Below are 15322 nucleotides of genomic sequence, written 5' to 3' on the forward strand. Positions count from 1 at the left end.
GAGGGACTTTGCATTGGGTTCCACACACTATCGAGACCCAAGCAACTGCAGCACAGCACCATTTTGAGACCCCACCTTCCAACTGACTACATCTTGCTCTACCTGCATCTCCACAACCCTTGAGCCCCACTGACATCCCTCAGAGGGTTGCAGTGTTATGATGCCAACTGGACCCAGCAGTACAGCACATTGTCTAGCACTCTAGCCACACAATATCCTAGACCCCAAAGAACAGGAGGTGAAATGCAACAAGGAGGCTGCCACTGGACAAGGGGAGCTAAAGCATACACCTCCCAGAGCCTGAGAGCTGCATGCCCAGGGCTGCTGCTACCACTGTAATCAACCTCCCTTCCTCTAGCAGCAAAGCCACTGCTCATGTCTTCAAGGGGCCTACGTACTGGCATGAATGAGCATGTCATCCAGGTGCCCAGGGATAAATCTGCCCCACTTGTGGCCTTCAGTACCTGCGCACACTACTGGGGGTCCTGAGGACAGTCCCACTCCATCACCACTGCTGTCTGTGCATGCTCCTGGGGGCCTGGGGGTAGGCCTGCCCTGCTGCTGCCACCAGTGCACACATGCACTGTCCAGGGACATAAGAAATGAGACCACCTTACCCACACTACCAGTACCCGCATGAACCTCCCTAGGGCCTGGTGACCAGCTCATCCAGCCTACCACCACCACTGCTGGCACCTGTGCATGCCACTCAGCAGAGCTCATGTACCACCACCAATGCCATGCATGCCATCCAGGAACACAAGGCCTACCTGGCCCACTACTGCCAGCACCCAAGCAAGCTGCTTGGAGGCCCAAGGACTGGTCTGCCTAGGCCCACCATCGGTGGCACTCACATACACTACTCAGGGGCCCGAAGACCTGCACACCCAGCTCGCTGCTGCCACCACTGACACCCAAGGACTGTCCCTCCTGGCATCCCTGTCTTGTGCAAAACCTCACCATAGCCTCTGCTAACCACCGCAAGCTAAGCCACTGAGGAACTCACAGATGCTGACTGTAGTGAAAAATATTATACGGACACTATACTACTGCAGCCACTCAGAATCAAAGCCAAAACATCCTACCTAACCAATGCTATAAATACATGAAAAAGTCTTTCTCTACAAAAACCAATCCATAAAATTTGAAGGAGTAACTCATACTAAATGCACAGATATCAACACAAGGACACAATAAATACATAAAAGCAAGGAAACATGATGCCTCCAATGAAAAAACAACACTTCTCCAGTAAAAGATCCCAAAGAAAAGAAAATCTATGAAATGCCTGAAAAATTATTCAAAATAATGATATTAAAGAAACTAAGTGAGATGCAAGAGAACACAGATAAGCAATACAAATAAATCAGAAAAAACAATTTATGGCTATTTTGACTGAGCAACCCTAGTGACAGGAGCCAAAGCAGCAGCATAGGTTGTCCCCATTTCCCTTCCCCTTTCCCTTGTCAGGTGGACTATATGGGCCCTCCTATGCCCCAGAGACTCAGTCCTACCACATCCCAGTAACAAGAAAGAGAGAACCCTGTGGAGAAGACCAACAAGGAGAAACGAAGATGCAGGATAAAGAAGGTATTCTCTCTGAGAGAGTTGAGGAGCCAAAGCTAAAGTCCAAATACCTAAGCCTAGGACAAGAGCCTGGAGGCTCCAACTTCCTCATGAAGAGATTACAGAAAGGGAAAAGGTACTTTGTCTCAGGAGACTACAACATGGCCAAAGCCAAGATGAAGAGTAAGCAGCTTCCAAGTGCAGAACCAAAGAAGAACCTGGTGACTGGTGACCACATTCTGCCCCAGGGAAAGTCCTTGGTTATCACCAGCAAGCTTGCAGGGTAACCCAGGCTGCCCTCTCCTCCTACTCCTCAGCCCACTGGATGTTTATGTATTATAGGCAGGGATGAAATGGACACCTAGTCAGATCTCAGTTACTAGGCAGAAATGACTATGATTCTCCTAGTGGCTTCTGAGAAGGTAATGTAAGTTGAAGGGGGACTCTGAGTCCATTTCTTTGGTTAAATTGAGACTCCTACATCCTCCCTATAATCCAGGTAGGGCCCAGAAATAGGAAAGACTAGGACTGGATAATGCTGCAAATGCTTTCTCTTTTGTGAGAAACTGGAGAGATGTGATTTCTCCTTTTGGAGGAGAATATCCCAAAATTGATTAAGCTGAGCCTTGGGAATAATACGGCAGGTTTAACATCCAAAAGCTAACCTGACATAGTTGGGAAAGGTAGATTAAATAAGACATGTTTTTGTGCTTCTAAGTGTTTTGTCCCTTATGCTGCTATTGCTTCATGTTTCCATTACGGCAGGTTTAGAAAATCCTTACAAAGAAAGACAGACTTGCTTGCCTAAAACTACAGTGTCCACTTAGCCCCCTTTACTTAGTATCTCTTGCAGTTTGCCCTGGCTCTCAAATAATGTAAAGATTGATGAACATTACTCACAGAAAATGGGCACTTTTTCTCTCTCTCTTCCAGCATGTTGCTTTTGAAAATATAGTGGGATAATGGGAAAAGCGCTGGTTTAGGAGTCAAGGCATCTGGGTTCTAGTTCTACTTCATCTCAGCAGAGCTCATGTATAACCTTTAAGTCATTTAGCGTCTCTGGATTTCCATTTCCTCATCGCTAAAATAGAGTTAAATATATATAAAATTGATTCTGATTCTAAAGCCCTATAACTTCCAGCAGAAAAACGCTGTATTGATCATTGTAAAATTAAAAGTGAGGAAGGCCAACAGGTGATGAAGTAATACTGTGGTGCTATGAAATACTGGGAAAGTATTACACAGGGAAACCATTTGAGGCTACATGAGGAGAGAGAAAGTTGAGATTTGGGAGTTACAAATTCAGGCAAGTGAACCTGAACCTCATATAGGGCATGGTCTTCAGAGTCCAAAAAAAAAAAAAAAAAGCAGCAGCAGCAGCTACCCATGGAAGCTTCTTACCTCTGACCCAGTCCACTTTTCCAGTCTACATCGCGGCCTTAGCTTCTTAAAAGCTGCTCTGGCAGCAGAACTGTGCACCTAGGAAGAAGACATGCTCAATCATGCCTGCATATGTGCTGACCCATGGGTCAGATATAATATGATGCCAGGTGTATTTTGGGAAAAAAGGAAGAAAAGGGATAAACTGAACTAGCCTTTGAGGTTTATTACTACAGAGGAGCTGGATGAGGAGGTACTTAGGAGATGATTCACCTTGGAAGAAGCTGGGGAAAGTGTTTAGGGAGACGAGGAAGACTGAGAAATCTCTGCCTTCCCAGAACTCAGCAACCCAGCTCTTATGTGATGTGGAGAAGCAGCAATGCTGGTGATTCATGAACAGGAGGAGGAAAGGACTTGAAAGGGACCAGCATCTACAATCTAGTTTGCCAGCTTGCACTGAATCTTACTGAATACAACCTGCTAGTTATAACAGAGAAGGCCAGGGTGAGAACTAACTATTCAAGAGAGCAAGATTCTGTAATCCTCCCTTGCCCTCTTACATCACAAATTCCAATATACTAAACATTTGGCCCAGTGAGAATGTCTGATGAACTAGCTGATGGGCATGTAGGGGGATAAGGTGTGTATGTACTTCTCTTCTGACTGGCCATTCAATTGTCAGGCTGTCATTCAGATTCGACAGGAGAAAGTTGGTAAGGAAGGAATGAAGAGAGCAGGATCTCTGGAGTCCCTGGCCCCTAAACTCCTTGGCTGTCACTTGTATATAATTTTTGTATTTCTGGCTCCATTTCCTCATGCTATCACCCTTAATCTAAAGTCCATATGGGAAAGGGAAAATGCTGAGCATCACTGTATAGTTTCTTCAATGGTCCTAGCAATGTTGCACATAGATATGTCATATTATTACATATATAAACTTTAAAAAGTCATGATCTAGATGAGAAATTCAACAAAAGTTATAAAAAAGCTAGACAGAAATCCTGGAACTGAATAATTTAATCAATGAATTTTTTTAAATGCACCTGAGAGCTCAACAATAGACGAAGTCAAGCAGAAGAATTTTTGACATTGAAAACAGGTTTATAGAAACAAACCAGACAAAGAAAAAGAATTTTTAAAAAGAAGAAGAAAGCCAAATAAGATATGGGACACTGTAAAGTGATTAAATATTCAAATTTTGGGTGTTTTGGAAGGAGAAGAGATGATCAAAAGTACAGAGAACCTATATAATTAATAATATCTGAAGATGGCCGGGTGCAGTGGCTCATGCCTGTAATCCCAGCACTTTGGGAGGCCGAGGTGGGCGGATCACGAGGTCAAGAGATTGAGACCATCCTGGCTAACACAGTGAAACCCCACCTCTACTAAAAATACAAAAAATTAGCCAGGTGTGGTGGTGGGTGCCTGTAGTCCCAGCTACTCAGGAGGCTTAGGCAGGAGAATGGTGTGAACCCGGGAGGCGGAGCTTGCAGTGAGCGGAGACTGCACCACTGCACTCCAGCCTGGGGGACAGAGCGAGACTCCGTCTCAAAAAAAAAGATAATAATAATAATAATAATAATAATAATAATAATATCTGAAGATATCTGCAATAGATATAGACATATGGATACAGGAAGCTCAAAAATTCTTAAATAGACTCAACTCAAAAATCTCTTCCCAAGGCACATCATCAAACTGTCAAAAAAAGATAAAGATTTCTAAAAACCAGAGAAAAGTGTCAAGTCTCATATAAAAGAATCCCTATCAGACTAACAGCAGATTTCTCAACAGAAAACTTAAATAAATCCAGTAGAAACTGGAATGATATACTCAAAGTGCAGAAAAAAAAACCTGTCAGCCAAGAATACTACATGCAACAAATCTATTCTTCAAAACCGAAGAAGAAATAAAGTCTTTCCCAGACAAGCAAAAACTGACGGAATTCACCACCATTAGATCAGTGCTAAAAGAAATGCTTAAGAGAGCCTGTCTTAGTCCATTTGTGCAGCTATAAAGAAATACTTGAGGCTGGATAATCTATAAAGAAAAGAGGTTTATTTGGCTCTTGGTTCAGCAAGCTGTTCAAGAAACATGACACTGGCATCTGCATCAGGTAAGGGACTCAGGCTGCTTCCTCCAATGGCAGGAAACAACAACAACAACAACAAAAAACTGGCATGTGCAGAGATCACATGGTGAGAGAGAAAGAGTGAGAGCAAGTAGATGCCAGGCTCTTTTTAACAACCAGCTCTCACAGGAACTGGTAGAATAAGAACTCACTCATTACCATGAGGATGGTACCAAGCCATTAAGGAGGGATCTGCCCACATGACCCAAACACCTTCAGGCCCCACCTCCAACTTTGAAGATCAACTTTCAACATGAGATTTGGGGAACAAACATCCAAACTATAGCAGAGTCATACACCTGGATGCAAAAAAACAATATCTACTATCTTGAAAACACACAAAAGTATAAAATTCACTGGTAGAATAGATACACAAATGAGAAAGAGAAGGGTCTGAAATGTTACCACTGTGGAAAACCACCAAACTGTAAAAGTAAACAGTAAAAGAGGAAGAAAGAAACAAAGGATATTTTAAAAAATTAGAAAAATTTCAACAAAATAACAGGAGTAAGTCCTCACATATCAATAACAACCTTCAATGTAAATGGTTTAAATTCCCCAACTAAAAGATATAGATTGGCTGCATGGATTAAAAACAAAAACAAGACCCAACTATATGCTGCCTACAAGAAACTCCCTTCACCTGTTAAGACATAAACTAAAAGTAAAGGGATGGAAAAAGATATTACACACAAATGGAAACCAAAATTGTGTAGAAGTAGCTATACTTATCAGACAAAATAGACTTTAAGTCAAAAAACATAAAAAGAGACAAAAAAGGTCATTACATAATGACAAAGGGATCAATTTAGCAACAGGATATTACAAATGTAAATATATATGCACCCAGCACTGAAGTACCCAGATATATAAAGCAAATATTATTAGAGTTAGATAAAGCATAACATAATAATAGTTGAGGACTTCAACACTCCACTTTCAGCATTGAACAGATCATCTAGACAGAAAATAAACCAAAAAATCCCATCAAATTTAATCTGCACTAGAGACCAAATGGACCTAATAGACATTTATAGGACATTTCATCCAAAGCTGCAAAATACACACTCTTCTTATCAGCACATGGAACATTCTCCAGGATAAGCTACATGTTGGCCTACAAAACAAGTCTCGACACATTTTTAAAAATCTAAATCATATCAAGTATCTTCTCAGACCTCAATGGAATAAAACTAGAAATCAGTAATAAGTAAACTTTGGAAACGATACAAATATGTGGAATTTAAACAAAAAGCTCCTGAATGATCCCTAGGTCAATGAAGAAATTAAGGAAACAGTGACAATGGAAACACAACATACCAAAATTAATAGGATACAGCAAAAGCAGTGTTAAGAGAGTTTATAGCAATAAACACCTACAACAAATAAGTAGAAAAATTTCAAATAAACAATCTAACAATACGCCTCAAAGAGCTAAGAAAGTAAGAACAAACCAAACCCTGAGTTAGTAGTGGGAAAGAAATAATGAAGATTAAAACAGAAATAAGCAAAATAGAGTCTAAAAAAGACACAAAGGATCAGTGAAACAAAAAGTTAGTTTTCGAAAAAGATAAAATTGACAAACTGCTAGCTAGATTAACCAAGAAAAGAAGATCCAAATAAATAAATTCAGAAACAAAGAAGGAGATATTATAACTTATAACACAAAAATACAAAGGATCATTAGAGATTATTATGAACAACTATCTGCTAATGAATTGGAGAACTTAAAAAATGAATAAATTCCTAGAGACATACAATATACCAAGATGAAACCAGGAAGAAAGAAAATCTGAACAGACCAACAAGGGGTAATGAGATTGAATCAGTAGTAAAGTCTATCATCAAAGAAAAGCTCAGGACAGGATGGTTTTACTGCTGAATTCTACGAAACCTATAAAGAAGACCTACCACCAATTCTTCTCAAACTATTTTTTTAAAAATTAAGGAGGAGGAAATCCTAATGTATTTTATGAGACCAGCATTACTCTGATACCAAAACCAGATAAGAGCACAACAAAAAAAGAAAACTACAGGCTAATATCCCTGATAAACATAGATGCAAAAATCCTCAACAAAATAATATTAAAGCAAACTAAATCCAACAATACATCAGAAAGATAATACACCATGTTCAAGTGCAATTTATCCCAAAGACACACGGATGGTTCAACATAGACAAATCAATAAATGTGATATATCATATCAACAGAATGAAGGAGAAAAATCATATGATCATCTCAATAGATGTAGAAAAAGCATTTGGTAAAATTCAACATCCCTTTATGATAAAAACACTCAACAAATTAGGCATAGAAGAAACATACCTCAACATAATAAAGGCCATATATGAAAAGCTCATAGTTAACATTATACTGAATGGGGACAAATTGAAAAGCTAAGAACTGGAATGAGACAAGGATGCCCACTTTCACAACACTTATTCAAAATACCACGGGAAGTCTTAGCCAGAAAAATCAGGCAAGAAAAAGAAATAGACATCGAGACAAACAAATCAAAAAAGAGACATCAAAATTGGAAAATAGGAAGAGTAACTGTTCCTCTTTGCAGACAACATGATTTTATATATTAAAAAAACTAAAGACTCCACCAGAAAACTTTTAGAAATGATAAATGAATTCAGTAAAGTTGTAGGATACAAAATCAACATATAAAAATCAGTAGCATCCCTATACACCAATAACAAACTAGCATAAAAAGAAATCAAGAAAGCAATCCCAATGATAATAACTACAAAAAAAAAAAACCCACAAAATACCTAGGAATAAATTTTACTAAGGATGTGAAAGACCTGTACAATGAAAACTATAAATCATTGATGAAAGAAATTGAAGAGAACACAAAGGAATGATACCGTATGCTCCTGGATTACAATAATGAATATTGAAATGACAGTACTACCCAAAGCAATCTACAGATTCTATGCAAACCCTATCAAAATACCAATGGCATTCTTCAAAAAACTAGAAAAAAAAATGCTAAAATTTTTATGCAACCACAAAGAACCATAACTGGTCAAAGAAATACTGAGCAAAAATTAAAAAGCTGGAGGCATCACACTACCTGACTTCAAAATATACCACAAAACTATAGTAATCAAAGTAGCATGGTATTGGTATAAAAACAGACATATAGACCAATGGAATGGAATAGAGAACCTAGAAATAAATCAACATATTTACAGCCAACTGATTTTCAACAAAGGCACCAAGAACATACAATGTGGAAAAGACCTCCTCTTCAGAAAACGGTGATGAGAAAACTGGGTATCAATTTGCAGAACAATAAAACTAGACCCCTATCTCCCACCATATCAAAAAGGATTAAAGCCTTAAGAGTAAGATCTGAAACTGCAAAATTAGTAGAAGAAAACACTCCAGGACGTTTATCTCATCAAAGATTTTATGGCTAGGACTTCAAAAGCACAGGCAACAATAACAGAAATAGACAAATGAGACTATATTAAACTAAAAAGCTTCTGCACAGCAAAGGAAGCAATCAAGAAAGTGAACCTGTAGAACGTGAGAAAAAATTTGCAAACTATTCATCTGACAAGGAGCTAGTATCCAGAATATACCAGGAACTCAAACAACTCAACAGCAAAAACTCAACTAATCCCATTAAAAACTAGGCAAAGGATCTAAATAGACATTTTCCAAAAGAGGCATAGTAATGACCAATAGATAGGTGGGAAAATGCTCAACATCACTTACCAGGGAAATACAAATCAAAACCACAGTGAGGTATCATCTCACCCCAGTTACAATGGCTATTATCAAAAAGACAAAAAATAAATGCTGGTGAAGATGCAGAGAAAAAGGAACTCTTATATACTGTTGGTGGGGATGTAAATTATTATTGCCCTTATGGAAAACAGTATGGAGTTTTCTCTATAAACTAAAAATGGTACTACCATATGATCTAGCAATCCCACTACTGTGTATTTACCCAAATGAAAGGAAATCAGGATATCAAAGGATACCTGAACCTCCATGTATATTGCAGCACTATTCATATAATAGCCAAGATATGGAATCAACCAAAGTGTCCATCAATGGATGAATGGATAAAGAACATGTGGTATGTATACAAAATGGAATACTATTCAGCCACAAATAAGAATGAAATACTGTCATTTTCAGCAGCACAGATGAAACTGGAGGTTATTATGTTAAGTGAAATAATCCAGGCACAGAGAGACAAATATCACATGCTCTTACATGTGAGAGCTAAAAAAGTGAAACTCACAGATGTAGAGAGTAGAATGACGATTACCAGAGGCTGGGAAGTGGGGTAGGGGTGTAAAGAGAGGTTGGTTAATGGGTACAAACATACGATTAAATAGAATAAATAAATTCTAGTGTTTGATAGCATGGTAGGGTGATATACAGTTAACAATAATGTATTGTATATTTCAAAATAGCTAGAAAATAAGATTTTAAATGTTCCCAACAAAAAGAAATGATGAATATTTGAGGACTGAATATCCCAAATACTCTGATTTAATCATGCATTGTGTGCATTTATCAAAATGTCACATGAACCCCATAAATATGTATACTTCTGTATCTAATAAAAAGTGTTAAAATATTTTAAAATTTAGATAGGTTGTAAATATTCTGACAGTAATATTATAATTATTGCAAGTCTACATCTCAGAACTAGGGAGTTTCTGAAGATGCTACTCACCTCTAAGATGTCAGATTTATTTTAAGTCAAAAATTCTTCCTGTTTCTCATGACAGCCAAAAACTGTTTGCCTTGGTCAAGTACATCCATCAGCTTTTTTGTCCTTAGGTAGAAAAGCTCTGAATAATGGATAGTTCGGTGTCAAAAATGTCCTAAATTATCATCCTGCATGTCCATGGAGGACCTAATAATTTATACAGGTATTATCTTATTTGATGTTCAAAGTAACCCCACAAGATGGTTAAAGATTATTATTTTTGTAATATAAGTCAATAAAATGAGACTCTAAAAAGCCTTGTTCAAGTTGACAGTAAATGACCCAGTGGGGACTCAATCCAGAACTTCCAAAACCTGCAGCTAATGCACTTACTGCTATATCACTCTGCTTCCGATCACACAATATACTTTAACTTGAGGGATTGATAGCAGAACCTCAACTGCTGTCTTTAAAAGGAAAGTATAAATTTATTTTATGGTGTATTAGAAATTACAGAATATTGTAAAGGACAGAGATATAAAGTGTGGTTATTGTCAAAAAGAGCCTTTGCAAAACAGTGTCTCAGAAGAACATTTATTTCCTTCCCACGTGTCTTCTGATTCATATCTGCTTAGTTTACTCAGAAAAATAAATATTTTACTACCGTCTGCCCTGCAGAACCAATATCACTACAGAAGAGCAAAATACATGCTATTCTGCTTCATAAATCAAAAATATCGCTGACTAAATTCTGATTGCAGTCACCATTGTTGGCAATGAAATACAAGGCAAGAGGAACCCTTTTTTTTTTAATGTTTCCAATGCTATGTTCTTAATGTAAAGAATACACATAAATATTTGGCAAAATGTTACATTTGAACCCTGTTTCAGAAATACCTGAATTTATCCTGATAGAGACAAAAATGCTTGACATCTCAAGTAATGAATGTGGGAGTGTGCTCTGATATGAGTGGCAGTCACAGATCTCATTATTAGGAGATAGAGATTTAATTTAAAAATCCTTGATTTTTATGTGACAGTAATATGCAGCAAGTCTCCAAGAAATTGAGAAACATTGTACTGGTCCAATCATGCCTAACAGCGATTTGAAATTAGGTAAAGTAGAATTCTTCAGCCACAGAAAGTACGTCTACATAAATATCAGAAGCCTCTGCATGATTGCGTCAGCTCTTATCTTTATAATGGCAAAGACCCAGCAGCTGAAGCCAGCAAAGTCAATCAACGCCACAGTGAAACTGGCTCAACTGTTAACTGCAGGACACAAATGCCTATCTTCCTCCAAGGGCAATAATGACTCTTAAACCTGCAACATTAAAGGCTTAGTGAGGAACTTTTGGTACAATTCAGACAAGATCAGGCACATTCAGGGTGGTACAGATGTAGACAACTTTTGGTACAACTGAAAGGCAACCCAGCATTTAAATCGTTCTCCAAATTTTTTAATGTTCTTTTGCACCAGATAGAAATTTTTGTCTCCTTTCTACATTCTTTTGTCACTAGTACATTTAACTTAATAAGCAAGAATCTTCTCTGAAATGTCCTATCTTGTGAAATGGCAAAAATGAACTTTATCAGACCAGAGGCACAGAAGCAAAAAAAAAAAAAAAACCTCACAAAAAACCCGTTGAATCCAGGCCACTCTCCTCTCTTAAATTCGGGCATATTAAAATCACATTACCTTCATATTTTAAAGCAGATGGGGGAAAATCATAGTTATATTTTTCATCCAGTCCATTCACCTGAACATTATAAGATATCTACTCTTAGCAGTGAACCTGGACACTATCCTTCATGGCTATATTTCTGTTTCATTTGTCTTCCATCAGAACTCCTGAAGATTCTTTTTTTAAAATCCATTAATTTTACAATTACACAGTTATTAAAAACTCCATTTATATATCGTTTACCATCTTACATATTAAATATTGACAACTGGATTTTTCAAATGAAACTCAGTATCATTAAAAAATTACCTTGTTCTTAGAGTTGCCATTTTCTTGTTTATCTCAACCTTAGAAATGTGCTTAGAATAACTGTATCTGCATATGTCCTCACATGAATTCAACTTTGCCAAACAAAATGATACCAAAATGCTGTCTATCTAACTGTACTCCGATCATGCATTCAAGGTTAAATTAACCTTTGATTATATACTTGGTCTGAACAATGGAGTCTGAGCATTGAAAGTCTTTATTTTCCACTGCAGATCAATAAAGCTAATGAAATCAACCATTTGCAGGTGAAATGCCAAGTAATTCACCAGATCAACTCAGGGTTAAGGAGACCTGTGAAGTTAAAGGGTCACTCCAGTGTGCAGCGGGCTGATGACAAATGGGCCCCCTATGATGGCTCCCACACTACAAGCCAACTATGTCAGCCCATCACCATATACTAACTCTTGTCTTTTAGAGAGGAAATGATGCGATCGGCCATTTTCTATTAAGTGAGTGTTCTATAGTTTTGGTTTGCTTTTCCCCTGGGAGTGGAAAAGCACTGTTGAGGTTGAGAAAAACAAAAAATACAAATTATTGTCTGGACTTACCCTCAAAGGGTAAGGGGGCAGGTAATTAGTACCTGCAGAGTCCAAGCCCAATACAGAGGCTTTGTTATCACTCTGTCTAACCAATTAAGGTAACTTCTTAAGACCTGAACATGACCTTCTTTTATATATTTGCATGCCATTCTTTTGAAAGGGCCTAGCTCATATTTTCCTGTCTTAAACATATTTTAATGTACGTAGCAGGAACATCTCATTCTCCCTCCAGCCTTTATTAGCTGCTTAGGATTGCTACTGGTGGTAGGCCCTTCTCTTTTCCCCCATTTTTTGTTTGTTCTTTCTGCTCCTTCTTTGGTATATAATACACACATATAATCACCATGTAAACACACACACACACACCTTCTTTCTCACTAATAGTTACATTTCTTGTTGTTAGAGTCAACACTTTGATGTTAGTGATCGTTTGCCTTTCTAGCCAATAAGATATAGAAAGTAATTTTTGGGTGTGGCTGACAGAACTAGTGGGCTCTTTTGTCTGCCTCTCAGTCTCAAATGACGTGATGGTCAGAGTTTCAGTGGACACCATGTAACAATGATACAAGGTAGAAAATGGGAGCCACTGCCCTAGCCTCTAGACTTCATGTTACACAGAGAAAAACAATCCCCTATCTGCTTTAGGCTGCTGACTTTCAGATCCATGCGAGTGATCTGAGATACACCAAGTATTTATTGCCCTCCTTACGCCAAGCACTTTATAGGTTCCCATTTCATCTTCATAGCGCTTCGAAATATCACTTTCCACATTTTACAGATGAGGAGACTGAGTATCAGATGTGAAGCTGCTGGTCACAATCATGCAAGTTAATTTTTCTGACAAAGTTAGCCCAGTATTAAACACTATGATGTGCAGCCTCTGACACTGCCTTTCATAGTTAGTTCTCGTTAGATGTTGCTTCAGGGACATCAGGGGCTGATTCTTTGTGGCAGACTCTTTCCTAACCACATCTAGGTTCAAAATTGTTGCGGAAGGATAAAGTGGTAGTCAACAGTTTGGGCTCTTGAGTCAGACAATCTGGGCTCAACTCTCAGCAAGACGAGGACTACCTGCATAACCCTGAGAGCTAAGTTACTTAAACTCTCATCTTTAAAATGGGACAAAAACACTACTAAGAAAATTAAGGCTGTTGTGAGAATTATTTAATACATATAAAAGAATGAAAACAGTGTCTATTCATACTAGGCAGGCAACAAGAAAGCATTCGTTGCTATCTATGATTACTATACAGTACTAGCTTTAAGGAGTTAATACAAATTAGAGCACAGTTGCTTTACTAATAAAAGCCAAAGGGCCATTTACTTTCAACACTAACTGGAAATAAAAATTTTCCTAACTTTTTGATAGTGACAGTGAGTGAATGTTGAAGTAAAAGCCAAATTCTGGGGGCAAGGAGGGGAGAAGAGAGAAAGAAAACAAGCTAATAATGTAAAGGGCAAATGGAAAAAAAAAAGTCATGTTGCATTCATTGAAGTGGATGAACTTCTGATGGCTTATAAAATAGGCAATTCCAAGAATTCTGCAGAACATTTTTTTTTCCTGTGAGACGACAAAGCTGGAAAATAACCAGAGAGCATCTAAGCTCAGAGATTTTAAGACTGAATGCCATTGAAGGGTCAGTAAGGGGTAAAAATACATAGCAAGGCAGGAGAATGGTGGTATGGGGTGAATGGAAGTCCAGCACCAGCAGAAAAATAATAATGGTAAGCCAAAGACAATGTGATGAGCCTTCTGTTCAAGATGCTAAGACAGGGATGAAGGCAGAAACCCTTTTATGAGGGAAGACCCTATTAAAAGCAAGAAGAAAACACCCAAATTTAAGATGGAGAAAAAAGGAAAATCTAATAATCAAGGGAGAAAAAAAACTTTGAGCTCCAATTCTATAGCCTTTTAGCTTACATGTGATATAATATTTAAAATAAGAAGACAACTGAAGCAGGCTGTTATCTTTAGTAATCCTGATGACCACCTACAAATGCAGAAGATTTATAAAGAAATAAAATTTTGGAAAAGCTTCAAAACAAGAGAAAGAAATGGCTCAGGATTGATATTTTATTTCACTGTTTCCTGACACTAAGCACATGCTGAAGATTTTAGTAGGCTTGATCCCATTGAGGACAGCAAACTCTTAAATTCCTTTTTTTTGTTACATGAATTCTTTTCCTTCAAATATTATAATATTTAAAATATTCCCCAGAGGTAACCACCTGAGTATAATATTTCTATAGATTATTTACTACTCAAAGAAGGATAAATGGTTTATTGTCTCTAATTCCCACAATGTACAGATATAATGAAAATTGAAGAGCTGTATTTTCTTGCAGATGAAAAAACCACAAAACCACAAGCTTATCTTTCAGTGAAGCAAAATAGCTTACCTGTCAATTCTTAAGAAATTATAGAATAACATAAAAAGACATAAAGCAATTATTATATATACTTCCATTTGTTTGTTCTTTCTTCCTCTTTCGACTATGGTCATAGGAAATTGGTTGGATTTCTACTTGATATCCGCTCCCCCCAAATGTCTAATTGATAATCATCAATTGATAGCCTTATATTTTTGTATCATAATTAACATGGCTTTTAAGAGTATATTCTTCTTATGCCTTTTAAAAAATCCCCATCACCCCCTCTACACCTACATGGCTTACATTTGCATTTTAGCAGATTTCCTATGAATACTGCCTTTACTTTTGGGTTATAATACCAAGATTTTTATACATCTCTATAGCATTACCAAAAAGAGAGCGTCCGGCCAGGAAACATTACAAAGACTTGCTGCTAAAAAGATTAACTATCAATGTACAGTTTTTTTGGTATAGAATACTATGGATAAAGCAGTAGCCATTTGGGCAGGGGATGACTAGTCATTTACAGTGATCGTTCATGAGCCCAGGTCTCATTTGGAAAGGAAAATGCTTACTAAGTTTTGTCTGCAAGTTGTCCCAAGCCTCAAATGACCAAGTTGCCCTATTTTATC

At 37.7% G+C, this 15322-nt stretch overlaps 1 pseudogene; it reads left to right on the top strand.

The window, feature by feature from the left end:
- The first annotated feature begins 1479 nt into the window (after positions 1–1479).
- On the top strand, positions 1480–1853 carry LOC101137422 (alpha-endosulfine-like; annotated as a pseudogene).
- Positions 1854–15322: the final 13469 nt, after the last annotated feature.

This window comes from Gorilla gorilla, chromosome 11 (genome assembly GCF_029281585.2).
Source record: "Gorilla gorilla gorilla isolate KB3781 chromosome 11, NHGRI_mGorGor1-v2.1_pri, whole genome shotgun sequence".
Lineage (NCBI taxonomy): Eukaryota > Metazoa > Chordata > Mammalia > Primates > Hominidae > Gorilla > Gorilla gorilla.